Source organism: Zalophus californianus, chromosome 1, assembly GCF_009762305.2.
Source record: "Zalophus californianus isolate mZalCal1 chromosome 1, mZalCal1.pri.v2, whole genome shotgun sequence".
NCBI classification, from domain to species: Eukaryota; Metazoa; Chordata; class Mammalia; order Carnivora; family Otariidae; genus Zalophus; species Zalophus californianus.
Window position 1 is genome coordinate 126,453,345 of NC_045595.1, and position 27,757 is coordinate 126,481,101.

General features: G+C 35.1%; 1 protein-coding gene across 4 annotated transcripts in view; it reads left to right on the plus strand.

Annotated features, from left to right (window-relative positions):
• Positions 1-27,757, plus strand: part of NAALADL2 (N-acetylated alpha-linked acidic dipeptidase like 2) — a 1,313,911-nt gene that overhangs the window by 262,231 nt on the left and 1,023,923 nt on the right. The window contains exon 1 of one of the 4 annotated variants that reach the window (XM_027587312.2): positions 23,878-24,070. The exons of the other annotated variants lie outside the window; for them this stretch is intronic. The gene's annotated coding sequence lies outside the window, so the exon portion shown is untranslated. Of the gene's footprint in view, positions 1-23,877; positions 24,071-27,757 lie in introns of those variants that run through there. 4 annotated transcript variants of the gene reach the window in all.

Below are 27,757 nucleotides of genomic sequence, written 5' to 3' on the forward strand. Positions count from 1 at the left end.
AAAAAGGGAAAAAGGAGAATTAAAAAAAAAGACATTAAAAAAGAGAAAATTTTTGAAAGACTAAAGAATCATGGTAAAAAAGACATGAATTCTATGTGCAGTTTTTTGTAGTGCTGGAATTCTGCCATTCTCATTGGTTGGTAAACTGGTCGTGGCTGGCTGTTCTTGCTGATCTTCTGGGGGAGGGGCCTATTGCCGTGGTTCCCAAATGTCTTTGCTGGATGTGGAATTGCCCCGCCCTTGCCGGTCCAGGCTAAGTAATCTGCTCAGGTTTGCTCTCCGGAGTTTTGTTCCCTGCAAGCTTTCTGTACAGCTTTGGAGGATGAGAGTGAAAATGGCGGCCTCCCAATCTCTGCCCTGTAGGAGCCGAGAATGCAGGTACCCACTCTTCAGTGCACCCCCAGAGAAAAGCAATCACTCCTGTCTCCCTGGTCTCCAGCCGCACTCCGTGCTCATCTGGCCTGTGACCGAGCATTTCTGTCTGAGGCGCATGACCTCCCTCAGACTGTGGAGTCCCCAAACCCAGCAGGTCCCTGCGGTGTGCTCCCATGCCGCTCCTCCTGGGGGAGGAAGGGGAGTCTCCCTGATCTGCCGCTTGTTGGGTCCCTGCTGGAGGTGCAGTGGCCTGACTGCGCCTCAGATCACAGTTTATGGCAACCTCAAGCTGAGAGCCCACTCCTCGGCTCCGTCTCTGCAGCCAGCTTCTGCGCTCTGATATCTGGGAGCTCTGCTGCACTCAGGTACCCCCGGTCTTCCTGTGACCCCGAGGGTCCTGAGACCACACTGTCCCGTGTGGGTTCCACTCCCCGCCTAGCCACTGGAGCAACGTCCCTCAGCGGAACCGACTTCTAAAAGTTCCGATTTTGTGCTCCAGGGCTCTATCATTTGCCAGACGCAGTCTATGGAGCCCCCCTCCCCCGCCATCTATCCTCTCAAATATCGCCTCGGATTCACTTCTCCGCACATCCTACCTTCCAGAAATTGTTCGCTTTTCTGTTCAGAGAATTGTTGCTATTCCTTTCTTAGATCTTCTGTTGAGTTCATAGGTGTTCAGAATGGTTTGATCCCCCTCCAGCTGAATTCCTGGGACTAAACAAAATCCAGGTCTCCTACTCATCCGCCATCTTGCTCCGCCCCCCAAAAGCTTTTTATCTTGAGTAAGTCCCAATAGTTCATTTTTGCCCTTGATTCCCTTGCCTTCGGACATGTGTTTAGCAAGAAGTTGCTGTGGCCGAGGTCCTGGAATGTCCTGCCTGTGTTCTCTAGGATTTTGACGGACCCCTGTCTTACATATTGGTCTTTCATCCATTTTGCCTCTATTTTTATGTATGGTGTAAGAAAGTGGTCCATTTTCATTCTTCTGCATGTGGCTGTCCAATTTTCCCAACAGCATTTGTTGAAGAGACTGTCTTTTTTCCATTGGATATTCTTTCTTGCTTTGTCAAAGATTAGTTGACCATGGAGTTGAGGGTCCATTTCTGGGCTCTCTATTCTGTTCCATTGATCTATGTGTCTCTTTTTGTGCCAGTACCATACTGTCTTGATGATGATAGCTTTGTAATAGAGCTGGAAGTCCAGAATTGTGATCCCACCAGCTTTGGTTTACTTTTTCAACATTCCTTTGGCTATTCGAGGTCTTTTCTGGTTCCATACAAATTTTAGGATTATTTGTTCCAGCTCTGTGAAAAAAGTTGATGGTGTTTTGATAGGGATTTCGTTGAATGTATAGATTGCTCTAGGTAGTGTAGACATTTTAACATTTGGTCTTCTAATCTATGAGCATGGAACATTTTTCCATTTATCATGTCTTCCTCAATTTCTTTCATGAGAATTCCATAGTTTTCTGAGTACAGATCCTTTGCTTCTTTGGTTAGATTTATTCCTAGATATCTTATGGTTTTGGGTGCATTTGTAAATGGGATCAACTCCTTAATTTCTCTTTCTTCTCTCTTGGTGGTGTATAGGAATGCAACTGATTTCTGTGCATTGATTTTACATCCTACCACTTTGCTGAATTCCTCTGTGAGTTCTGGCAATTTTGGGGTGGAGTCTTTTGAGTTTTCCACATAGAGTATCTTGTCATCCACAAAGAGTGAGAGTTTGACTTCTTTGCTGATTTGGATTCCTTTCTTTTTGTTGTCTGATTTCTGAGGCTAGGACTTCTAGTACTATGTTGATCAGCAGTGGTGATAGTGGACATGTCTGCCACGTTCCTGACCTTAGGGGAAAAGCTTGCAGTTTTTCCCCATTGAGAATGATGTTCACTGTGGGCTTTTATGATATGGAGGTATGTTCCCTCTATCCCTACAATGTGAAGAGTTTTAATCAAGAAAGAATGCTGTACTTTGTCAAATGCTTTTTCTGCATCTATGGAGAGGATCATATGGTTCTTGTCCTTTCTTTTATGTAGTGTATCATATTGATTTGTGGATGTTGAACCACCCTTGCAGCCCAGGAATAAATCCTGCTTGGTTGTGGTAAATAATCCTTTTAATGTACTGTTGGATCCTATTGGCTAGTATTTTGGTGAGAATTTTTGCATCCATGTTCATCAGGGATATTAGTCTATGGTCAATTTATTTTTGACAAGGATGCTAAAACCATTCAATAGGGAATGAATAGTGTTTTCAATAAATGATTTTGGGACAACTGGATATTCTCATACAGAAAAGTGGAGTTTGATCCTTACCTCATACTGTTTACAACACTTAACTCAAATGGATTATAGGCTTAAATTTAAAGGTTAAAATTATAAAAAACTTAGAAGAAAACATAAGAGTAATTCTTCATGACTTGGAGTGCTACAGTGTTTTTTTAGATATGACACCAAAAGCACAAGCAACAAAAGATAGGATAGATAAACTAAATTACACAAAATTCAAAATTTGTCCTATAAAGGACACTGTCATGAAAGTGAGAAGACAGTTTGCTGAATGGGAGAAAATATTTGTAAATCATGTTTCTGATAAGGTTATAGAAATATATATTTATATATACACATGTATACACAAATAAATATATATAACATGAATATGAATATATATAAAAGTGAGATATTAACTATACTCTGTAATACAGCTATAGCTGTATTCCACAGCATTATTTCCTTTTTTAAATTATTTTTTTATTTTTTATTTTTATTTATTTACTTATAATTATTTTTTTATTTTATTTATTTTTTATTTACTAATGAACATATAATGTATTATTTGTTTCAGAGGTACAGGTCTGTGATTCATCAGTCTTACACAATTCACAGCGCTCACCATAGTACACACCATCCCCAGTGTCCATCATCAGCCACCCCATCCTTCCCACCCCCACCACTCCAGCAACCCTCAGTTTATTTCCTGAGATTAAGAGTCTCTAATGATTTGTCTCCCTGTCTGGTTTCATCCCATTTCATTTTTTCCTCTCTTCCTCCATTATCCTCTGCCTTGTTTCTTAAATTCCACATATCATTGAGATCATATGATAATTGTCTTTCTCTTATTGACTTATTTTGCTTAGCATCATTTCCTTTTATTAGCAATATAAAAATTCTCTAGCTTAACCTTCTAAGAACTTAAAATTATCCATAATACAATGAGCCATTGGCAATTCAACAACTGCCATTTGATAGGGTATAGATAAATCAGAGATTCAAGTGATTTGTGCGGTTTGATTTATTTCCTGTTTCATATACCCACCTCTCCATCTTCCCTTTTCTGTCTATGAGAAGCTTTGGATAAGGTAAGTAGAAAAGACAAAATGGAAACTTGGTCTGTTTAGCAAAGTAAAGGCATTTTCCATTGAGAAACTCCCCTAGTCCAAACAGAATGTTAGTTAAGCTATTGCTACCCACACAGTTTATTACTTGACAATATGTTTGTTTCTTTGAAATTTACATGCTTGATCAATTGGAGTAACCTCACCTAGTTGATGTTTTAAATCAGAGTTTCATCCAACATGTGCTAAACTTAAATCCGTAACTCAGATCTGAAAAATTTCAATCCTCCCACCTCTCTTCACATTCTTGACAACAGTCCCTTATAGTGGTCATTATGCTGATAACATATAATTATAAATGAATGTCATTTTATAGATGGTAAAGCTTTAGTTTATAAACTTTGAGTCAAATGTTGAAAAGATACTCTCTGTAGATTTGTTCAAGTATCTGTGTTTCTCAAGAAAAACAGGGTTTGAGTTACTTCATATATGAAACCTTTTTAAAAATGAACTTTTCAGGTTTGTTTGAATTAATAGCATTGTATGCAGTTTTACTGTGTTTAGGACTATGAATTTAAAGGATTCAGAGTGTGAACTTTGAAGAAGCCATCTTAGAAATACTCCAATGGAAAAGGAATTTTCTATGTTTGATTTTTGAAAATTTTTTGTTTGTTTTTCTTAGGAATTATTTTATTTTTTTAAAATAAGGAAGTACGTTATTTGAATTGGAACTTTTTGAATATTATTCGATCTATAGTGCGGAAGACCTATTCGTTAATCTGAATTTCTCAATCCAAATGTTTCCTAAATAAAATTCAGCCATTCATAGTATAGGTACAGGGTGTGTTTAATGCATGTAACTAATTTATTCCTTTATTTAAATTCAGCCTCATTTGTACCAGTTTTGAGATGCCTTGGACAGAAAAAGAAGAACAAGGAATAGTAATAGACTAGAAAATAAAAACAAGATAAAAAAATTACAAGTTTACCATCCCAAGGTCCTACATATTCATTAATCAATAGTCAGATTGGGCTGTAAATTTCCTGTCAGTCAAAGTAAGAGGAGAGACCTGATCTCTTCCATTATAGTCATTGTTATAATTTAAAAAGTCTATCCATTCCCCTTACTTAATTCTCAAAGAAATTCTTATAAAGAACTTTATATAGGGAATAACAAATTATATGGAGTTTTTGTAGTGATAAATTTCTTTGATTAAAGAAGACCTAACTCAGAAACCTAACTCCAGGAAGATGATTCTACATTTCTGAAGGTAATATAATCCAAATTTGTAATCTTCTGGTGGTTTGGCTTCTACAAATGTGTAGAAGACTGGCTAGATTTTGGTTTCTACAAATCATTTTTCATAAACCTACTTTATCAGAGGAACCAAGATTTCTTTTCTAGACTGGACCCAGTTAAAATACTATAGGTAAAACTCTTGGTATGTTTGCTATTCTGGTAAACTTTATTATTTATTTGCAAAGAGTCCTAGATACTAGCCCCAACCATATTTATTTCCTGGAACTTTTTAGTAGCCAGGTATCAAAAGAGAATATGAAAATTGGAAGATGTTAAGATGGACTGGCCACTGTTTCTCAAACTCATGAGTCATGTATGCTGAGAATTGTTCCTTTTCATAATGAATTCATGTTGTCACACATTGAATTGAGGTGTTAACCTCAATTTGTGTGTCCCTCCTTTTGAGGAGTATATCACCTACAATGCTTTTGCTTATAAATAACAGATAATGTGGTTCAAATAGGTATAAATATTGAAGTGAATTTATTGGGTTATGCAGTAGTCAGAATTCTGTGAAGATGCCCAAGATTCCCAATCCCTGATATATACTCTCTCCCAGTTACTCCATTAAACATGAGTCTAGATACTGCTGTGAAGGGATTTTGCAAATATAACTAAGGTCTCAAGTCAGTTGATTTTATGATAGGGAGATTATCTGGGTGGTTCTGAACTAATCACACGAGCCTTTAAAAGTAGAGAATTTTTTTCTGGCTGGTTGAGGAAATGAGATCTGAGGTACCAATGCCTGCTTGAGGATAGAGGAGACTGTGTGGAAAGAAACAATTGAAGCAGCCTCTAGGACCTGAGAGAAATTTCTGGTTGACAGTCTGGAAGGAAACAGGCACCTTAGTCCTTCAACCACAAGGAACTGAACCCTGCCAACAACAATGAGCTTAATGCTGATGAAGTGGATTTTTAGTATAATCAAAATATACTCAGCCTGGCCAGAAACCAGATTGATTTCAGCCTTCTTATAGTCTAAGCACAATATCTGCCCTGAACTTTTGGAATACCAGAACTGTGAGCTAGTAAATGGGTGTTGTTTTAAACTGTTGTTTGTGGTAATTTGTTCTGCAGCAATAGAAAACTAATTAGCTAGATCACTGAAAATTCCAGTAGTAGGGCGGGGTGATCTTCAGATGTGATTTGGAAGAGTTCTGGCTCCATGCCTCTGAAAGTCTCATTTCTCTGTCCCCATGTTTTCTTCCTAGGGGAAAATTGACTGTGTCAGCTCCAATTTCAAATCCACCTCTCCTGTTTACTCCAGAAGTAGAGAAATAACTCCCTCACATACGTCAGCACATACATTCCCTTAGCTACCTTGATGATTAAAATTGGTCCAATCAGTGGGAAAACTGGGACTTTGTTGGTGAAGCAACACTGGAAGCCAAATTTCAGAAAAGCCACTTGAGTGAGATTATATGAAATGTTATATAAAATTTCTCATTCCTCCACTTGTCTATGCAGGTAAATGTTCTTATGAGGGGAGCCTGATTTTTCAGCTAACTCCGTAACAATAGTAGAACTATACTTCCCATCTATACCTTCTTAAATGTTAAGGCTAATTAAATGAAATATCCAGTTTTTCTACTTTTAGGTTAAATTCAAGGATATTTCTAATACTTGGCTCTGGTATTTCCCAATTTGTTTGCCCACTAAGTATAAACTTCCAAAATATGTTTATTTCTCATTAAAATCAGACTGTAGTCCATTCCATTTTCAATGACAAACCTTTATTCTTCCCAAATTATAGACCATCTGGCTTACTAGATATTCTATAGAGACTATGTATTTCTTTCTTGGTAAATTGGAAGTCTTGGCTTCTCAAGCCAATTTTCTGCATAAGGATGATACAGCACTCTATCACAGCATGTAGAATGTTTCAGGGGAAACAAAGGGATTTTTTTTCACAGATCTGACTGACTTTTTTCTTACCTTTGTCCCCAGACATAAATTCATTATTACCTAGACTATATGAGTTATTGATTGTCAATATAACCTTAACACTATTTTAAAAATCTGACTTGGTGAGGATGTCTCTTGATGAATTGTTTAATAACTTCTAATGGGATAAACAAGTGTTCAGTGTATCTTGTCCATCTTCTTAATATATCATGATTTTAAGATAATTCTTTTCAAATGAGTTCTGTTATGGCTCCTAGTAATATTTTCATTCCTACCCCAACCCAGCAGCAATCCATATAGAAGAGAAAAATAAGCATTTGCCTTCATATTGGTGACAACTTCTTAAGGTCAAAAGCTGAAAATGTCTCTTATTAGTCAATTGACTGCTATCTGATTGCTGTCTAGGAAGAATGATTTAAGATAAAGCTACCCCAAATCCAAATCAATTTTAGAAGCTGTTCTTCCATGTTTTACTGAATTAAACTTAAAAAGTATTTTTGGCAAGCCAGTACTTCTAGATTCCTAGGCAGACATTTTGCAACCAACTTATCTTAAACATCAGAAGTTGTATTGGTGCAATGTTGAGGTTGTTTTCCATATTTGCTAATCATATGTGCTTTAAATGTCCTCATATTAAAATTATCAATGCTACTTATCTATTGATGGAACTAGGCCAGGATTCTTTAAGAAAAAGTGGTATTATCACATATTTTCTTAACTTATCCTTCTGCTGAACTTAAGCTTGATGTTCAAGTATGGGTAGGCATTCTCAAATTTCATTAGGGAATAGGTTTTCTACTCAGTGTGGCTGACAATAGAACATATTAAATCTGTCTATCATTTATACCCAATAATCAGCAAAAGTTTAGTTTTAAGAAATACTGTGTATAACTCAGGATTAAGCTAGTGGTTACAGAAAACATTCTTGCATTGTATTGTTTGGCTCCTCCTCAATTCTTTTTAGGGCCTGTGTTAGAAGGTGTTATAATAAAGTGGATAATAAAACATGTTACTGTACTCGCTAAGGGTCTGGGGTTGGGGGAGCAGTGTTATGGATAAGGCTTACCACATGGCAGTGTCCTCTCTATGAGTTCCTATTGAAGATATTTCTCCTCTGTTTCCATTCTGGGAAGAGCTGAGATTTTCCTATGTAACTGTTTTTTTTTTTTTTTTTTTCGAATATGAGTGGCATAATTCATTATTTATTCCCCTTTGATTGCTAAAATGCTCTGAGTTCAATTTTTAGTTCTCCCCTCAGTGATAGGCATCTTATAGCAAATATTTCATTTACCAGTCTTAGTCCTACCATTTGACTACCATTTATTACCTTTATTCCCTTTTTGACTTCATTCTCTCCTTCACTTTTTATCTCATCATAGAATATGCTTAACCAGTAAATAGTCATCTTCTATTTGAAAAGGTCATCTCTGATGGAAGGTACATGTGTAGGAAGATCTATAGACAAGTGAGATAGAAAGAGATACCTATTTAGCCAACAGGATCAGCCAACTAACCCTGATGAGGAGTGACTGAGCAGATATCTAAAGCAGATTATGATCACATCTGTTGTTCATTGTATTTGTTTCCTTTTTAACCCCCAAAGATAGCTCATCTCACATGCTTTAAATAATGGGCACAGTTTCAAATATGATGATCTAGCAAGACTGGTCTAAATTGACAGTTTATATCAAAAAAAGAGAACTGCACATGTGTGTTATATTACTAAACAAATATAATAAAATATATAGCAATTAAAGCATAACAGATGCATACATTTTTCATTGTATCATAATAATGGGGACAGTGTTAACACAGTGATTCTCCACCTTAGATATTTAAAAAACAATGTCAGCCCAATGTTCATTTAATAAGAAAAATAGATTACTGGCACAGGTCACCTAATAAGAATCTCTATGAATATAGCCTAGAGATTTATATATCTATATATAGCTATCTGTATCTATATACATGATTTTTAACATTTAAAAATATATATATATTATATATATATATATTATATAAAATCTCCAGGGCTGACTGATGAGAATCACTGTGTTAATAATGAATCATCAAGACACAGAATAAAAATTTTATTGAAAACCTAGCTCTTTATCCATCTCTGAACTGTTAAAGAAATGCTGATAGCTCTATATGTATTTGAAATATTAATATTCCCTAAGATACAAATGAGTGTGAGAATTTAGAATTTTTTCAAAGACCTTGTTTTGTCTAAAAACAGAGAAGACCATGGTACATTTGGTTTTGTAATATGGGAGTTGAAAATGACTTTTCTTCCTCAATGGTCTGAAAACCAAGACTGTTTAAAATAGAGCTCATGCTTAGAAGTGAGATTTTACTTCCTGAATACTAATCTGAAGAGTTTAATGGTAGAAAGAGGAGGAAAGAGAACAGGCCTTAGAGCAGCATCTTCCCTCATCTTGCTGGTGACTCAATTTTTTTTTTTTAATTGCGCCAATTCCCAGAGAGACTCATTATAAAGCTGAGATTGAAGGAAGTAATTAATTCAGGAAGGTTGATATTGGTTTTGATGCACCAGAGACTTTGGTTCGTCTGCTGAAGTGTGAAAATAATGCTGTGGACTGCAAGATAGGAGGAGGGAGAAATGACATGCCAGTCTTCTTGTACACATCTAACAATATACAAATTTGAAAATACCTTCCATTTGTAAGAAAACCTTAATTAGAAGAAGCCTGGAAAAAGATCACCCATTTAATCTTTTGGTTTAGTGGGCCAAATGTGTCCTTTTCAAAGACTCATGATAAAAGATGCCTGAAAATTTTTTCTCTTTACAATTCTAAAATATATTCTGTGTAGTAATTACAAGTTCAGGATTTATATTTCATATATCATTAGTAACTGCCCTTCCAACTGGTTTCAAGTGCTCATGATTTCTTTATGGAGCACTAAATATGTAGTAAGGTAGTGATGCTTTATTTATTTATTTTTAAAGATTAATATTATTGATACATTTTTTTATTTATTTTATGTATTTATTAGAGTGAGTGAGAGCACTAGAGGGGGGTTGCTGCAGAGGGAGAAGCAGGCTCCCCGCTGAGCAGAGAGCTGGAGGCAGGTCTCAATCCCAGGACCCTGGGCTCAGGACCTGAGCCAAAGGCAGCTGCTTAACCAATTTAGCCACCCAGGTGCCACGATATGCTTTAAAGCATTTCTTTAGAAATTTAGAACTTATAGAGCATTTTTTTCTCCAGAGTCTATAGTTAATTTTTTTTTTTTTTTTTTACAAGAGCTCTCCTTCTTTAGTTATAGGATATGTCATTGAAAAGTTGTGCAATGAAGCACTCTATTTTGGGGGTGTATCTTTCACATTGCCTATCCGAATTTGAAATCATATATTGCTTATATGTTCACAGTAATTTTCATAATCTATATCATTAAAACTCTGTTAATTTTTATCATTAACTCTGATTTGAGACTCTTCTGCCATTAATTTCTTTGAGGTTAATTTACTAGCTGTAATAAGAAGTTAAAGCCCTGCTTTGTGCAATTTAAATGAAGTCCTAGGAATTAGAGCCAAAGAGCCTATACCTTCACTATTTTATTGACACAGAAGCTGAGTATTAGAGGTGAAATGACGGTTAACACTATTTAATAGCAGAACTAGGATGAGAAACCACCTTCCAAAAAATAGAGGACGAGGACCTATCCTTGAGTGTCCAATTTTTGCCTTGGGAGACTGACATAATCCCCATTTAACAAGATAAGCTGAGGTCCAGGGAGTTTAAGCAATTTAAAGTCCCTAGAACGGTGAATTTTAGAATTCAGATTAGATCCCTGTCTAAATCCAGGGCTGTCTCTTTCCAGATCCCACAGAATAGCAGTTCTCTTTCAGCCACAAGACTTGCAGGATCCTGCAGTCAGCATAAATAGGAGAAGAAAATAAACGGTATTCATTTACACTAGACTATTTAAATAAGTCAGCCAATAGTAGTGGTATGAGCCAGTGAGAGCAAGAAGAAGTGATAGAAGGCAAGAATTGAAAAAAAAAAAAAAAAGTCCCTCTCTTTCTCCTCCACTTCCCCTTTCTTCTTTCTTAAATTTTTTTTCTTCTAGTTGAAGTCATTCTGTGTGTAGAAAAATGACCATGTATACCTGTGAGATGTCTGTGTATATCACTGTAAAATTATCACTGTATAGTTTTCCATGTAAGATGACTTGAGTCATGGAGAAAGGTAGTTTATAATCAGCAAGTTCCATTTAATGTTCTGTTTAATGTAACAATGCAATTCATTAAAAAACAGCTCTGTAAAAACGTTAAAACTTGTATTTAAAAATACCCAGATTATTTTAGAAATTAACATTTGTACTATTTCTCCTACCAGTGACACTAAATAGTATTAATAGGTGGTGGCATGCATTAATTTTCCTTGAAAATCTCCCATCTTTTTATACTTTTATGTTAGAATTACAGAGGTCAAACGTGTATATTTTCTTTACAAATGGTCACATGCAGTTTTCTTTAAGATGTAAGTTGACTGCCAACGTGATTTTAAAAGTGGTTGATTTTCTTGATATCAAAAGAGGCATATAACTTCAATGTCTATGAGCTACATATTCATGAGTTCTTATGTTATATCATATAAATGAAGGGCTTCACAACCAACGAGGTGAGGTGACTAATAAAAACTTTACCACAAGTTATAACACTGGTCTTCCTTCTCATATTAGCTTGACTGCTTGTTAAATCTTTTGATTATTTTTCACTTTTAATTTTAATCATAAATATACTTGAGAGATAAAGTGAGAGAGAAGCAACAATATCCTCCTGAATTTGAGATGTTTGAAGCAATATTACATTTAGACAATGGAGTGATGTGCTAATACATTCTGTCAGGAAAGCTGAGTCTATTTGACAGTAATCTTATTAAAAATACCCAGAAATAATTTGCTTTATGACAGACAATGCAGTTTTAATTTTACTTTAAACAAAGTTTCCAGAGGATCGTTTTGATGTAAACTTGTATTAAAGTAACACTTGAAATGTAATGTAATTTATGGTTAGTTTTTAAAAGAAAAGGTATTCTCTTTTTTAAAATATGGTTTTCAGTATATTTATGAGATTCTGAAAGGAAGATACTGACATGGCTATTAATAAAACATTTCTTAGCAGTAAAAGTTAGAATTTATTTTGCATAATGATAAATTATCCAAGATAGTTATATATATATATCCATATTATGATAGCTATATATGTAGATGTAAGTAGATATACTGTGTGTATGTATGGATATATATACACATATCGGTAGAAATAAAGATAAAGATATAAATAAGGATATAGATGAGAAACTATTTTGTTACTCTAGAACATTGTTAATTTAAACTTACATAATATCATATATTTTATTTTATTTTTTAATATTTTACTTATTTCACAGAGAGAGAGAGAGCAGGAACACAAGCAAGGGGTAGTGCGAGAGGGAGAAGCAGGCTACCCGCAGAGCAGGGAGCCCAATGTGGGGCTTGATCCCAGGACTTCCTGGGATCATGACCTGAGCTGAAGGCAGACGCTTAACAACTGAGCCACCCAAGTGCCCCACATCATATATTTTAAAGCTTGAGACAAAATAAAACATTTTGCAGTTACAGTGATGGAACTAAAATTTTGGAACTCAACCGTGAGATGTTTGTTTATCTGCAATGTCATAAATGAAAAAAATCATCATCACTAAAAAAGTGGGCATTGGGAATACAGATGGGACAGCTGCTATTCTTTAATTGTGACTAGATTAGTAAAATGCAGTTTTTACAACTCATTTAAAACTTATCACTGGGGAATACATTTTAGTACCACTTAGGGTGTCTTTTGGTTAATAAATTCTTGCCTTTTGAGTGTAAGTATTTGGCTTCAAACCCCAGATACAAGTTTATTAAAAATTATAATAGTTCTTAGAGACTATAAAATGAAATGAAGTGCACAAAATGTGTGTTTCCGGTGCTTGACTTTAAAACGATTTTTTACATGACTTATTTCAATATTTTTAACTTAAGCAGATTGTTGTTGAATTTAAATGATCATTAAATATTTAACTAGAGAGAAAGAGCAAGGAGGAGAACTGGAGAGATAGGGAGAAATAAAGGAAGTTTATTATTTTTGAATAAAGTTTTCTTTCAATTTCTCGATAGTTTTTTTTAAAGAATGTGTGCCCTATATTAATATATTCTAATAATTAATCAAAAAATATTTATGTGAAACAGTCTGTAACTTTAATCTGAGCTGTAATAAAGTATAGTTAGTGTGGTTTGTAAGAGATTTGTGGAATATTCTGTGTAAGAGGTGATAAAAAATATACTTTTTTTTAAACCAGAGCATTTGGAATATGACATTGAGTGTTTCTATATTTAGTATTATTCTAAATGTTTGTCTTTATCAAATAAACAGATGTGAGAGAATAAAGTCTATATTAATGAACAAGCCCCCCTCCTGAAAATTCAGTTTATTACCAGTGTGGTGAAAATTTTTGAGGCAGTGAAGCAGGAGTTCAGTGGCAGAGACACTGAATTTTATAATTTTGGATGGGATCTGACCTAAAAGGAAGACATGGCTCCATGTTGGCATTTCTCTTCCCTTAATAAAATAACCTTTTATCTGGGTAAAATTAGTTTGACAGTATGGAGGGGAGCTAGAAGCAGCAGAACTCCCCCTGAAACAACGATAGAAGCCTAAAGAGTGAGGCTGCCACAGGGTCACGGATGCTGACAGAAAACACAAGACTCTGAAGCCGAAGGTAAAGCAATTTTGTTGGTTGTCCAAGCTCAAAATACTGTAGGTACATGTCAGGTGTCAGCTGGAGCCTGTATGAGCCATGGGTACGCCACCACTGGGGGAACCTGAACCTAAGGGACCCACCACTTTCCTAGCAATCTGTGAGCAAGCCTGTTCTTTGACCAGAGGGAGACCAGGTGAATCTCAGAACTACCTGATGCATTCCTGTGATGTTACCTCACTTCTCAGAATTCCAGGTTCATAAACAATTCTGAGAAGTGTCTTGAATCAAAGAACAGCCAAGGCCATGGACTCAGCAAAACAGTAGGAGCATAATAGGCCTGTGTGGACTGCTTCCCTACACTTTCCTTCCCCTTTTGTTATCCACTACTCGCTCCTATTTTTACCTGTAAAAACATCTTCAAACCTCATTCAACTCACATTCTCCAGAAAAGCAAAAACTGAATCCCTTCATAGTCCCAGGAAAGCCATGGTCCTTATCTCAAACATTTGTCCTTTTTCTCTTTGGAGGTACTGTGGTGTGGTTTGGTTTGAGGAATCCTTAACATTTCCTGAGGGGTCCAGGATATTGCTAATACCCGCTGTATCTTTTCCACTCCTCTTCTTTCCAAGGACCCCTAATTTTTCAAACATTTTCTCAGACTTTTACCCTAACAGATTTTGCTTACTTAAGAAGTTATTAATAAGAAAATAGGGAAATGCAAATTTTTTTGGTGAAGATCTTTCCTAACAGTGTATAGTCTAACAAATGTTATTAATAGAATCAGTTGGCACATATAAATATAATGCAACTAAACTTAGTTAAAATGGTTACTTTGGGCTTTAATTTTAAAAAGCATATTCAGTAAATTAGGTGAAAGTGTCCTTGGCCTGGGTCATCTGATTGTAGATGACACTACACTCAGACAGAGTGACCAATTTTGCTGGCTACTAAATATCTTCTTTTTACCACAGTAATTTTTATGTGTCTGTGTGAAGTACATGCCCAATATTGAAAAATCTTCCTAACAAAACATTTTTTCTTTAGCCAACGTATACATATATATTTTTTAAATTTAATTTTATTATGTTAGGTTAATCACCATACATCATTAGTTTTTGATGTAGTGTTCCATGATTCATTGTTTGCATATAACACCCAGTGTTCCATTCAGTATGTGCCCTCTTTAATACCCATCACCAGGCTAACTCCTCCCTCCACCCCTCTCCCCTCTAGAACCCTCCCAGTTTTTTCTCAGAGTCCATAGTCTCTCATGGTTCCTCTCCCGCTCCAATTTCCCCCCCTTCATTTTTCCATTCCTACTATCTTTTTTTTTTTAACATATAATGTATTATTTGTTTCAGAGATACAGGTCTGTGATTCAACAGTCTTGCACAGTTCACAGTGCTCACCATAGCACATGCCCTACCCAATGTCTATCACCCAGCCACCCCATCCTCCAACCCCCCACCACTCCAGCAACCCTCAGTTTGTTTCCTGAGATTAAGAATTCCTCATATCAGTGAGGTCATATGATACTTAATACTGTTTTCATGGAGAAGAAGATGGGAAATACATTCTGTATGAGAGCCAGAGAAAACAGTGGAAATTCTATTTGAAGAGCACTAGTCTTCATGACACTTTCTTTCTCCATGACCTTTTGCTTCCCTGAAACTGACTGTGTTTGTGATGCTAATGCTGATTGTCAGGGAGTATGACATATCATATATTAAACTAAAATATGAAAGTCTTGCTCAAATAAAAGAAGTGAGATATAAAGTTGTAATTAAGAACTATTAATGAAGAATTAAACTTTTGGAAATCCACCTGTCATAGCTGCACGGCAAGGTTGTATTTTTCATAGTGTGGTCATACATGACTATATTTCTAAAGATATGCTGTATGTTTTTATGTGCTTTTGTAACTTGAAATAGACATAAGCAATTGGGTAATTCTGAGATAATCCTAAAAACTCTGTAAACTCTTTGGAATATTTTAGTAAGCAAATATTGACATGGTAATCCCATGTTCATATTTACATGTATTTTACTTTTTTAGGAGAATATTGTTATTTTAGGAATGGGCAAATGGGAGATTGGAAAATATTTGAGTTCTGAAGGATTAGAGATTAAGAAAAAAACATTTAATTCACATATCAAAAGCTCCCTAGTGACAGGGAATATCTTATGCATATTAGATTTATTTATTGCATTTATTATGAACATTTCACAAAAACCTAATGCTATTTTATTTGCCATCTTTATGGTTCTAGTGTACTAACTTTGTTATAAATAATTTGCACATTTATGTGATTTTTTTATGGGATGATAGACCTATTCTTCACTACATTTTCACAATTAAGTGCATCATGTAAAAAAGGTAGAGTATATACTGTACATAATAAAGTATACAATATCATCTTCAGTGCTTAAAATTTGCCACTCTTGAGAATCCCTTGGGAAAGTTAAAAATGCAGATTCTGGGGCCCACCCATTCAGATTCTCATTCATCTGGGACCAGGAATCTGACTTTTCACCAAACCCAGAGTTGATTCATGGAAGTATTTTTGGAATATATTGAGAAGCACTGCTCTCTCATATTTGAAGAGAAAGTCATTTGCTAACTTGTAACATGTTGTTTTTTATTTCTAAGGGACACATGTTGTGTTGATTTCATCTTTTTAGACATGTCCCTTGTAAGTACTCTTCCAGCTGTACTTCCCACTTTCTACCAAAGTGTCGTTTCTACATTTTCTCATTTAAATACCAGTAAAAATGTGTCTTGGGAATGAAGCCTTTGGCTTTGTGAAACTGTAACTGAATTCATCAAGTGTTAGCCTTTTCAGATTAGTACTACAAAATAACCAAAACCATGGTTTTCTGCTTAAAATGTTTAATTCTGTTTTAATTAGAAAACTTCCCCTTTTATATACTAATACCCCTTCACCTTCATTATTATTGAGAGTTTTCAGTGGGTCATCATGAATATCCCTGTATTTGCCTATTAATACTGGAAAATTCTGAGGGTAAAGACATGATTAAATTTCAAGGATCATCCTGTACCCAAGATAACATTTATAAACCAATTTGGAATTTTTCCTGTGAGATACCTGAATCTAAAAGTTTAACAAGTAGGGATTTACTACATGTTTCAAACTAAATCTAAATATTATTGCAAAATTGCCTTTTTTTTTTTAAGCAATCATCCAGATTTCAAGAGAATTATTCTTTGTATTGATTCCTGTGATATGGTTTGTTTAGGAGAAAATTTTGTCAACATACATGTTGTCAGAAATATTTCAGAAATGCTCTGATTGAAACTGTGGGGATTTTGGTCAGTGGGCACAGAACCTCAGGCATAAGTAGTATATGTAATGCCTCAGTGAAAATATGTTTCTAAAGCAGCACAGTAGGAATGACTGGTGTTTTCTTTCTTTTTTTTAAACTATATTTGTTTCCCTACAAACAGATTTGGGTGGATCCCTTTGAATAAAAGAACATTCTGGAAGTTGTATTGCCTCATGGAATATCTGTCCTCTATTCTCAAACATCTTTACTGGCCCTTTGCCTTCAGCCTACTCTCTCTTTAATCAACTGCAATCTGGCCTCTCCCTTCGCTACCACATTGAACCCACTCCCACTAAGTCACCAATGGCTTTCTAATTGCTAAACCCAAAGGAAGCTTTCCAAGTCTCAGTCAGTGTTGTGCCAAGCCATGTCGGAAACTGTGATAAAAGGAAAAAGGCGTGCCCTGTATACACTTATTAAGATATCCTCCCATATTTTGAATGAAGCAGAAAAAGTTGGTAAAAGCTCTAAAATCAAAAAACATGATTATATATAAAGCCCCATGCTGCCCAATTTATTGGCACACCGTTATCAACCCCAAAACCTGCCCAGTGGGAATGCAAAAGCTTTGCAGGTCCAGGAACTGCAGGCTGTTATGCACAATAATGTGGAATAATGAAACACAAAACCGCAACCTCATCTTGATTTAAAATTTTGATCTTTTGTTTACCATGGATTCTTTTGCATTAATTTTTATTGTTAAAATAATGCATTTTACATATTTTTATCTTGATTATTGATTGATGCCCCTTAAATTTTTTTGACCAAGGTGACTGCTTCACTTGCCCCTAATTCCAGCCGGGCTCACAGTACTTGGCCTCACCTGATACTATTTTTTCTGTCTCTGAAATCTGTCCCCTTTGAGTTTCTGTCACACTATTGTCTTCTGATTCACTTCATACATCACCAGTGTTCCTTCTCAGTATCTTTCCCGAGACATTCTTCTCTTTCAGCCCTTCAGTATTTGTTGCTCTCAGTAGCTCATCCTCATCGCTCTGAGCATGCTGTGGTTTATACTTTTCCTGGCTGCATCTGCTCATTTCCAGGGCTATTGCTTTTTTCCACACCTTCACTATTTCATAGCTGAACAATTGCAATAGGCTGCTAACAAATTTCTCTGATTTTCATGCTGACCCCTTTCTGATGCACACTGAAGGCAGAACGATTTTTTCTAAAGTGAATATGTAATTCACCTTTTTATTAACCAAATATTTATTTAGTATTTTTTTTTTCTGCACCAGGCACTGTGTTAGATTCTAGGAATAAATCAGTAAATAAAAGAAAGGCCATACTCTCCTGAAACTTATGTTAATTTTATATGAGTATTGCTGTGGCCTTATTCTAGAGTTGTATTTAATTTTTATCTAAATATGTTTGCATGATGGGTTGGGTGAGAAGGGTATTTCCCCCTTTGCTCATATTTTGATTATAGAAATTTTTGAATATTTATTATTTTCTAATCAGTTAAATATAAAGTGACAGAAGCCTAATTCTGCTTTCTAAAAAAGGAGATGGAAATGATGATCCCCTGACTTATTAGTACTTAGGCTTGTTTTCCAGACCTAGAAATACAAGATAAGATAATCACCCTTTTTCTTAACTCTTTATTTCTGAGTCAATAGGTTTTATACCTATAACTAATTATATCCCAAGTCTTAGAGCATATGTGCTGCCATAGCCTTTAAACAAATTGTAATCCAGCATGGTGACATGTTTTATTTAGCTCACACTATGTGTGTGCTTGATTTAATTTTATTCAGTTTTTAAAAAAATTAATAGACTTTATTTTTTATAGTACTGTCATTTTTAGGGTCTCAGCAAAATTGAGCAGAAAGTACAAAGTTCCCATATATCCTTTCCTCGTGGATGTATGGCCTCCCCACCATCAACATCACACCCCATTTATAAAAACTGCTGAACCAACATTGACACATCAGTATCTACCAAAGTCCATAGTTTGCTTTAGGGTTTATGCTTTGTTGTATCTGTGGGCTTTGACAAAGCTATAATGTCATGTTTCCACCATTATAGTATTGTACAGAATAGTTTCACTGCGCAGAAATCTTTTGTGTTCCACCTGTTCATCCTTAATCTCCCCTAAGTCCCAAGCAGTCACTGATCGTTTTACTGTCTCCATCATTTTGCATTTTCCAGAATATCATATAGTTGGAATCATATAGTATGTAGCCTTCAGATTGGCTTCTTTCACTTGCTAATAGGTATTTAAGATTTATTCCTATCTTTTTGTGGTTTCATACTTTATTTCTTTTTAGTGTTGAGTAATATCTCATTGTCTAGATATACCACTTTTTTTTCTGTTCACGTATTGAAAGACATCTTGGTTGCTTCCAAGTTTTGGCAATTATGAATAAAGCTATGAAGATCCATGTTCAGGTTAAAAAAAAAAAAAAGATCCATGTTCAGGTTTTTGTGTGGACATAAGTTTTTAGCTCTTTTGGGTAAAGAACAAAGACACAATTGTTGAATCATATGTGAGTTGAGTGTGTTGAGTTTTGTAAGAAACCACAAACTGTCTTTCAAAGTGCTGTATTATTTTGCATACCCACTGGCAATGAATGAGCATTCCTGTTGCTCCACATCCTTATCAGTGTTGTCAATTGTTTGGATTTTACCCATTCTAACAAGTGTGTAATGGTATTGCATTGTTTTCATTTGCAATTCTTTAATGATGTATGATACACATCTTTGCGTATGCTTATTTCCACCCATATATCTTCTATGGTGAGGTGTCCAAATCTTTTGCCCAATTTTTTGCTTGGACTGTTCATTTTCTTTTTTTCTTTTTTTTTTTTTAAAGATTTTATTTATTTATTTGAGAGAGAGAGAGAATGAGAGAGAAAGCACATGAGATGGGGGGAGGGTCAGAGGGAGAAGCAGACTCCCTGCCCAGCAGGGAGCCCGATGCGGGACTCGATCCAGGGACTCCAGGATCATGACCTGAGCCGAAGGCAGTCGCTTAACCAACTGGGCCACCCAGGCAACCCTGTTCATTTTCTTATTACTGCGTTTCAGAGGTTCTTTGTATATTTTGGGTAGCAGTCTTTTTGCACATATTTTCTCTTTGTCTGTGGCTGTCTTCCAATTTTCTTGACAGTGGCTTTCACATAGAAGATTTTTAATTTTAATGAAGTCCAACTTTTCAATTCCTTTTTCATGGATCATGCCCTTAGTGTTGTATCTAGAAAGTCACTACCAGACCCAAGGTAATCCAGATCTTCTTTTATGTTAAATTCTAGGAGTTTTACATTTTATATTTAGGGCTATGACCCATTTTGAGTTAATTTTTATGAAATTTGTAGTTTCTGTATCTAGATTAATTTTTTTTTTTTTGCATGTGACTATCGAGTTGTTCCAATACCGTTGCTTAAAAGACTATCATTTCTTGACTGATTGTCTTTCTTTGTCAAAGGTCACTTGACTATATTTGTGTGGATCTATTTGTGGGCTCTCCATTTTGTTCCTTTGATCTGTTTGTCTATTTTTTTCACCAATACCATGCTGTATTGACTACTGTGGTTTTAAGTCTTGAAGTCGGGTAGCATCAGTCCTCTGACTTTAGTGTTCTTCAATATTATGTTGGCTATTTGGGATCTTTTGCCTCTTTTTATCAACTTAAGAATCCATTTATTAATATCCACAAAACCTGCTGGGATTTTGATTGGGATTGTACTACATCTTTAGATCATGTTGGAAAGAACTGACATATGGACAGTATTAAGTCTTCCTATCTGTGAAGATGGAATATCTTTCTATTTATTTAGTTCTTTTATTTTGTTGATCAGAATATTATAGTTTTCCTTATATAAATCTTATATGTATTTTTTTTAGACTTACACCTAAGTACTTTCTGTGGTGCTAATGTAAATGGTATTTTTTAACTCAAATTTCATTTGTTCATTGCTGGTATATTGGAAAACAGTTGACTTTTGTATATTCTCTTTGCTATAATTGTTCCAGGATTTTTTTGTTGATTATTTCAGATTTTCTACGTAAGGCAACCATATCATCTGTGAACAAAGACAGCTTTATGTCTTCCTTTCTAATCTGTATATATGTTATTTCCTTTTCCTGTCTTATTGCATTAGCTAGGATTTCCAGTATGATGTTGAAAAGTGAGAGGGAACATCCTTCATTTGTTCTTGATCATAGAGGGGAAGCATCTAGTTCCTCACCATTAAGTATGATGTCATCTGTAGGATTTTTAGATGTTCTTTATCAAGTTGAAAAAGTTCCTCTCTGTTCCTAGTTTGCTGAGTGAGGGTTGGCTTTAAATGGGCATTGAGAACCTTTTTGGGATAAATAAATAGATTATAATGATGGTTATATTATTGTATAAATTTACTAAAAAATCATTAAATTATATACAATGGATATATTATATAAATTATATCTCAAAGCTATTGAAAATAGCAATAGCTAGGTTTTTTTTCTATGCACCTATAAAGCACATAATATAACCCTATGAGATGGTATAATTAATGTGATTTTCCCATTTCACAGATGAGAAAATAGGCCTACAGTTTAAATAACTTGCCCAAGGTCATAGAGCTCATGGTTTAACTGGAATTGAAACTTGGAGAGATTAACTTATAACTTACATCTCTAATCTTTTTGAGTTAATTGACCCAGTAGCCATTATCCCTGAAGCATCAGATAGTTTATATATATGAATAACTGGCAGGGCTGGTAGCACTGTAGGTGTGAAATCCAGAAAACCAAAGTGGCCTGATGTTTTGCTAGTAACTTGTTGGGCTGCCTTACTGGGATCAAGAACTTGACATGCAGCACAAAACCTAAGGCTAAGTAACTGTGAATAGACATGTGGTCTGGGAGGGAAAGGTCAAGTTTCTTTTAAATTGGGTGAGAATAGTCACTTATTTTCCATAATTAATCTTATGAAGGAACTGACTGATTTCTAGTAGTATTTTGGTAAATATGTCATGTACAAAGAATCTGTAGCTTGTCACTCCGACTGTTCTTTCAGATATGTTCTAGACTAATTTCCTAAAATCTCCTACATCGGTCATTATACACAGTAGTAACGGTTAATAATAATATCTTGTAGTTACTGAGTGATTACTATCTAACAGATTCTGTGTTTTACTGCTATTAACTCATTAGTATTTACAAAAACCCTAGGAACTGGCTACTATTATAATTTCTCTTCAGTTTTCAGATGAGGGAACTGAAGCGTAGTGAGACTAAGTTACTTATTCAAGGATACACAGCTAGGAAGTAGCAAAGCCAGGCTTTGAGCCCAGGCAGTCTGCCTTGGGTATCAGTAATTAATAACTACAATAAGCCTACATCTCAAGGCCATAAATCCTAGAAGAGATAATCTCCAGAGTGGGGGAGGTATTCATTTATTCATTCATTTAGTATTTATTGATTATCAACTCTGTTATGCATTATACTAAGACATTGCTGATAATTAAATATGGTTTTAACTATGCAGATTTTATGAATGAACATACTGTCTTTCAATATGCCTCTTCCTTGAATTTAATATTTTGAGAGGACCAATCAAGGGGAGTTTTTATCTTTTAATTATATTTTATCCTATCATCATCCTCGTTTTGAAAAACATAAAAACAATATGAATTTAACATGGTATTAAGAATAATCTTCAGAGCATTTTCATCTCACTATTTTTTTTAAGGGGTATGAATTCTTGACATATGTAAAGAGGAGGAAAAGGAAAAAAAAAAGGTTCATTTAGTACATCCCACTAGTCATTCCTATGAATAATTCCCTATGGTATTTTGGCAAAGACAGACTCTTGTCTAATTTTAAATGACTCAATTGAAGAAGCTTCAGCTGGAGGTTTATTCTAGAGGCTAATGGACTTGCTATGAAAAGTTTCTAACATTTAGCCTAATTTTCCACTCCTTAAAATTTTAGAGCATTACTTCTAATTACTTTCTGTAACCTACTAAGCCTCTGCTGCCTCCTTGGTTCACACTATTTGTGACTCATTGTCCTTCTAGATAGGTATTATGTCTCCCCACTGTGAATTATTTCTGAGTGAAGCATAGTTCTTATCTTTACATGGGTTGGTATTTCCTATGTTGAGGGATAATTGTATATGCTGCTTCTTTGAATTTGTGCTGTTATGTATAAATGTACCAAATTATATATTAATATTTGATTTAAATTTGTGAATTTCAAATCTTTGAATCTGATTTCTAACAGTCTGAACAATGCCCATTTACTAAATTCATAGGTGTGAAATCCAGGTCCATATTACCAAATTTTCTAATACACAGAAGATCTGAATGCTTTTTCCTGTTTTCCATAGATACATGTCCAAATAAAAACTCTCTTAAATGGTTATTGAATAAATGTTTATATAGATTTTAGGCATATGAAGTCTATTGTCACTTTTCAAAAGAGAAATAATGATTATGTGGAAACAGTGATTTTTTTTATGACTAAGAAATGTGAATTTTCTAGAAGCTGTCAGTCAATAGTATTCTTATTGATTGACATGCTCCTTTCTACCTTTATGTAGAAACTCTTCAAAAGGCTAAATAACTTTACTGTTTGTTTCCTGATACAGCTGCCAAGCTTTTAGCATTAAATATAATACATTGAGGCCAGGTTCTTTCCAGACGAAATGACTTTATCTTGCTCATCTCTTATCAAATCCTTACCATTATATTTTGTGTATTATAGCCCTTTCACATCATAGCCATGGCTGCTGGTGCCAGTCTATGTTTTAGACAGAAACAGTCAAGAAGCAGGATTTATTGTAAAGTTTAAACATCCATTATTTTGTGGAAATTGTATATATTATAGAACATAATATATATTGTTTTTTTTTTTTTTTCAGGGGAAATGCTATCTAGTTACTACCTTCCACAAGGGTTGGTGGTGATTTTTCCTTATTTCTACTCACACACTATCATGGAAAGTGCTATCTGGCCACATGTGAGGCTCAGAGCTGGGGGATATACATGTTGGAACAAATCCTTGATTAGCGGAGGCCCATACTGAGCTGCCGTCTGTTCTCCTGTGTCCCTGCTGAGAATTATCGTGCAAAGGTTTGTCTTGACAGGCAATCCTATAAAAACTAGAGCTTATCTGCTATATTGCTTTGATATTTCAATCTAAATTGGATAGATTTTACACTTTGACACTTGGTAGATTGTCTTTCCTTTGGATATACAGCTCACGGCTGTATTAACATTTACTGAAAGTGCTGTAGCAATTCGTACATCAAAGTAATCCAGCTCCTTAGTGTTCTTTCAGAGTTAACCCAAGGTGTCACATTTCAGGGCAGGTAAAATATAATTGATATCCTTTAATTACTTAAAAATCCCTGTACACACTAGTAGCAGTTGAAGGACCTGGGTCTGCCATAACCAGGTGAAGTCATTATGGCCAGGTGCTAATAAATACTCTTTTTATCTAATCTGTAGTTCACAAATTTGAGCATGCATTGGAATCATTTGGAGGGCTGGTAAAAACAGATTACTATCTCCATCTTCAGAGTTTCTAATCTGAAATCTGGGATAGGGCCTAAGATTTTGCATTTCTGACAAGTTCCCAGGTGATGCTGGTGCTTCCAGTCTAGAGATCACACTTTGAAAACTGGGTTCTAGAGTAATTGTTTAGCATAGTGCTTTAAAGGCTGTGAATGGACCAGATCTCTTCTTGGGTCCATGCCGGAGAACCAGTGAACTAATATGCTGATTGAACAGCTTATTCTGTAATGAAGCAGATGGTAAATATTATAGGTTTGTGGGCTAGACAGTCTCAGTTGCAACAACTGAACTCTGCTGTTATGGTAGGAAAGCAGTCTTGGACAATATAAAAGCAATGGATGTGGGTGTGTTGCAATGCAATTTTATTTACAAAAAGAGACGACAAGGAATTTGGCCCATGACCTATAGTTTGCCAATCCCTGATCTAATCCATCAACAGGTAACTTGTATCTTTCCTAGCTCACAAATTATCTGTATCCTGTACAGTAGCCAGCAACCGTAAGTCCAGCTTTGAGCTAGGAGCCCTGGGGAATATATAAGAAGTATAAATCTGATTTTTCTACTCTTTTTCAAAAGATTAGATTAGTGTAGTATAGTCTTGAAAAAATGTAAATGCCTAGGCTGGAATAGATTTCATGATATAGGTGAATCTTGGAGAATGGTTAGAAACTAGGCGAAAGAGAGCAAAATAAATGTCTCAGAAAGGAAGGCCAAAAGAGAAAAGGTATAGAGGGAACACTTTATTCTTCCAAACAGCAGCAAGGAGATTTGTGCTATGGAAAGGATTGGAAATGTTAAGAGTCACAGATGCCATTTAACTAACATTTATTGTGCATACTCTCAATACTGGCACAGTGATAGGTCCTGGGGGCATAGCTAACCAAGGCATAGTCCCTGCCCTCAAGAATCTCAGGTGGATCAAGATATTAAAGAATCCAAAAGCCATATACAAGTATTTGGAGTTGGTAGTCTTAGCTCATGGTGGGCTTTCAATGGCTGTTAAACTGAAAATGAAATTTATATGATTGACAACAGAGACTTTTCGTTAGTTCTTGATCGGTAGAGTGGCTTGAAGAAAACCGTTTTAGGAAAAGTCACCCTCCATAAGCTAGTAAAATGATAAACCATGTAAAAGAACAATTGTTAGTGATAATCTCACAGAAACTTTGCTAAAATGGAGAATAGTGTGTGTTGGGTTGTTTTTTATTTTTTTGCTTTGTTTTTATATATTTGTGCTTACTAAAATCCAAATTAGTGTATTATGTTGGTATCAAGCCATCATGAGAACTAAGGAGAGTTTCCAGGGAGTTGTACCATTTTGTCTTTCTGATATAAGTTTATGCTATTTAATACTCTGTATAAAGAAAAAATCTCCATAGACAAGTGGGGCTCTTTATTTCTGAGATTTATTCCTAAAATTGGATGCAGGGTCTGGGTAGAGTCTATTATCAAATAAAACATTTAGTAGAGCTGATGATAGGTGTTGGTGTGAGTGTTTGATTGAAATGATCTCTAAGTTTCCTTCTAATTTCAGTGTTCTGACCGTAGATGATATTTGAAAGATCCCCAGGAACTAATTCAAGCAGGTTTCCCTAAGAAACTGAGAAAATTACATCCTGAATAATGCATTTCAATACATGAAACTAGATTTTATTTCACTTAGTAAATAGAATCCTGAGTTTGTGGTTTGAAAAATCAAGGATTGATCAAAGGTATTATGTTAGACAAGATGAACTATGACTTTTCAGTATCTAAACCATTCTACACAGTTTGATTTTTAATCAAATGCAGGGATGCAGATGACAGCATGCCATTTTTATCTAGTTAGATACCAAGAGAAAGGTGAGGGGTAAATTCCCATGTGACTTAGATTTCCTGTGATTTGTGGCTTGAAAACGCAAGTCTCTGTGAGTGTGCCAATTCCATTTTTATAATGGCTCCTTCATTTTCAGTGTTAAGGGAGAGCAGAAACCTACATTTGTACTAAGACAGTAATTGATTTCTTGTACAACCTTGCCCATGGATAGACTTGAGGCACTTTTAAATAAAAATTGAGAATTGAGTAGTTATTGTCAGTCTTCCCCATTTCACATCCCTTTTATTTCCCACAAATGAGATATTCTAAAATGTCCTGAACTCTGTGTGTGTTTGTGCATGTGTGCATATGTGTCTGTACTGAGGATGTAAAGTCACTAATCTTGAGCCAAGGACTTTATTTGATAATAAGTGGGTCCAGAAAGCTTATCGTTGACCAAGTTAGGTTACTGTTATCAAGAAGCTCTGAAATGGGTGAGAAAAGAAAAAAAGAGTTGGATGAGACTTCAGAATTAGATAATCTACAAAAACCGCCTGAAGCAATTTTTCCCTGAAAGCAAAGGAATTTAAGATATCAATACTGAAATTTTATTTTATTTTGTATCTTGGTCGTTGAGTACTTTATGACACATTATTTCCTATTATGCAAAGCTTAAGGGAGATGTATAATTTTGAAATGTGGGAGAAAAAATTAGGAAAGCAAAGAGAAAGTAAACACAAGTAGTCACAAGCTTGTGAAATACTGCAAGTTGACTTTGAGGAAAATAAATAATAGCTTATTTGGGGGAATAATTTTAAAAGGAGGATTAAAAACACGATAGTTTTCAGATATTGCAGAGCTAAAATCAAAATATAAAAATAGGGGAAGTAAAATTAAACACCTCTATTATTATGGCATTATTAATATCACAGCCCATAAATATGAAATGTAGAATAATCAATCTTGGCATTAGGACATATAAAGTAATAGGAAAGTCCATCAATCTCCTGAAATACTTTGTTTCCATTATTGAGCACCTAGTATGTGTTAGGCAGTGTGCTAGGCACATAGCATACAATGTCTCTACTTTCACAATAGTTCTTCAAATTACCTATTTTCATCCAAATTTTAAAGTGAAGGAATTAGTAAAGAGTTACAGAAATTATCCATAGTCACAGAGATGTTCAGTGGAAGAGCCAGGCTTTCAGTCCTAGTTATGCTCTTTCTACTACTACACATTTATTCCTTTGGTTAACCCTTTCTCCCCAAAGAAGTAAGTCACTTTGTGTCCAGGTATTTGTTTTCTTGTGTATTTGTTTATTGTGTTTGGTAGTACATGGCATAAAGAAAATGTACCATTGAGGGTAGTTAAATTAAGGCATAAATGTAAGCACACAAAAACCAAAGCAAGAGAGAAAAGGATTTGTGTGATTGTGTGTACATTTTAA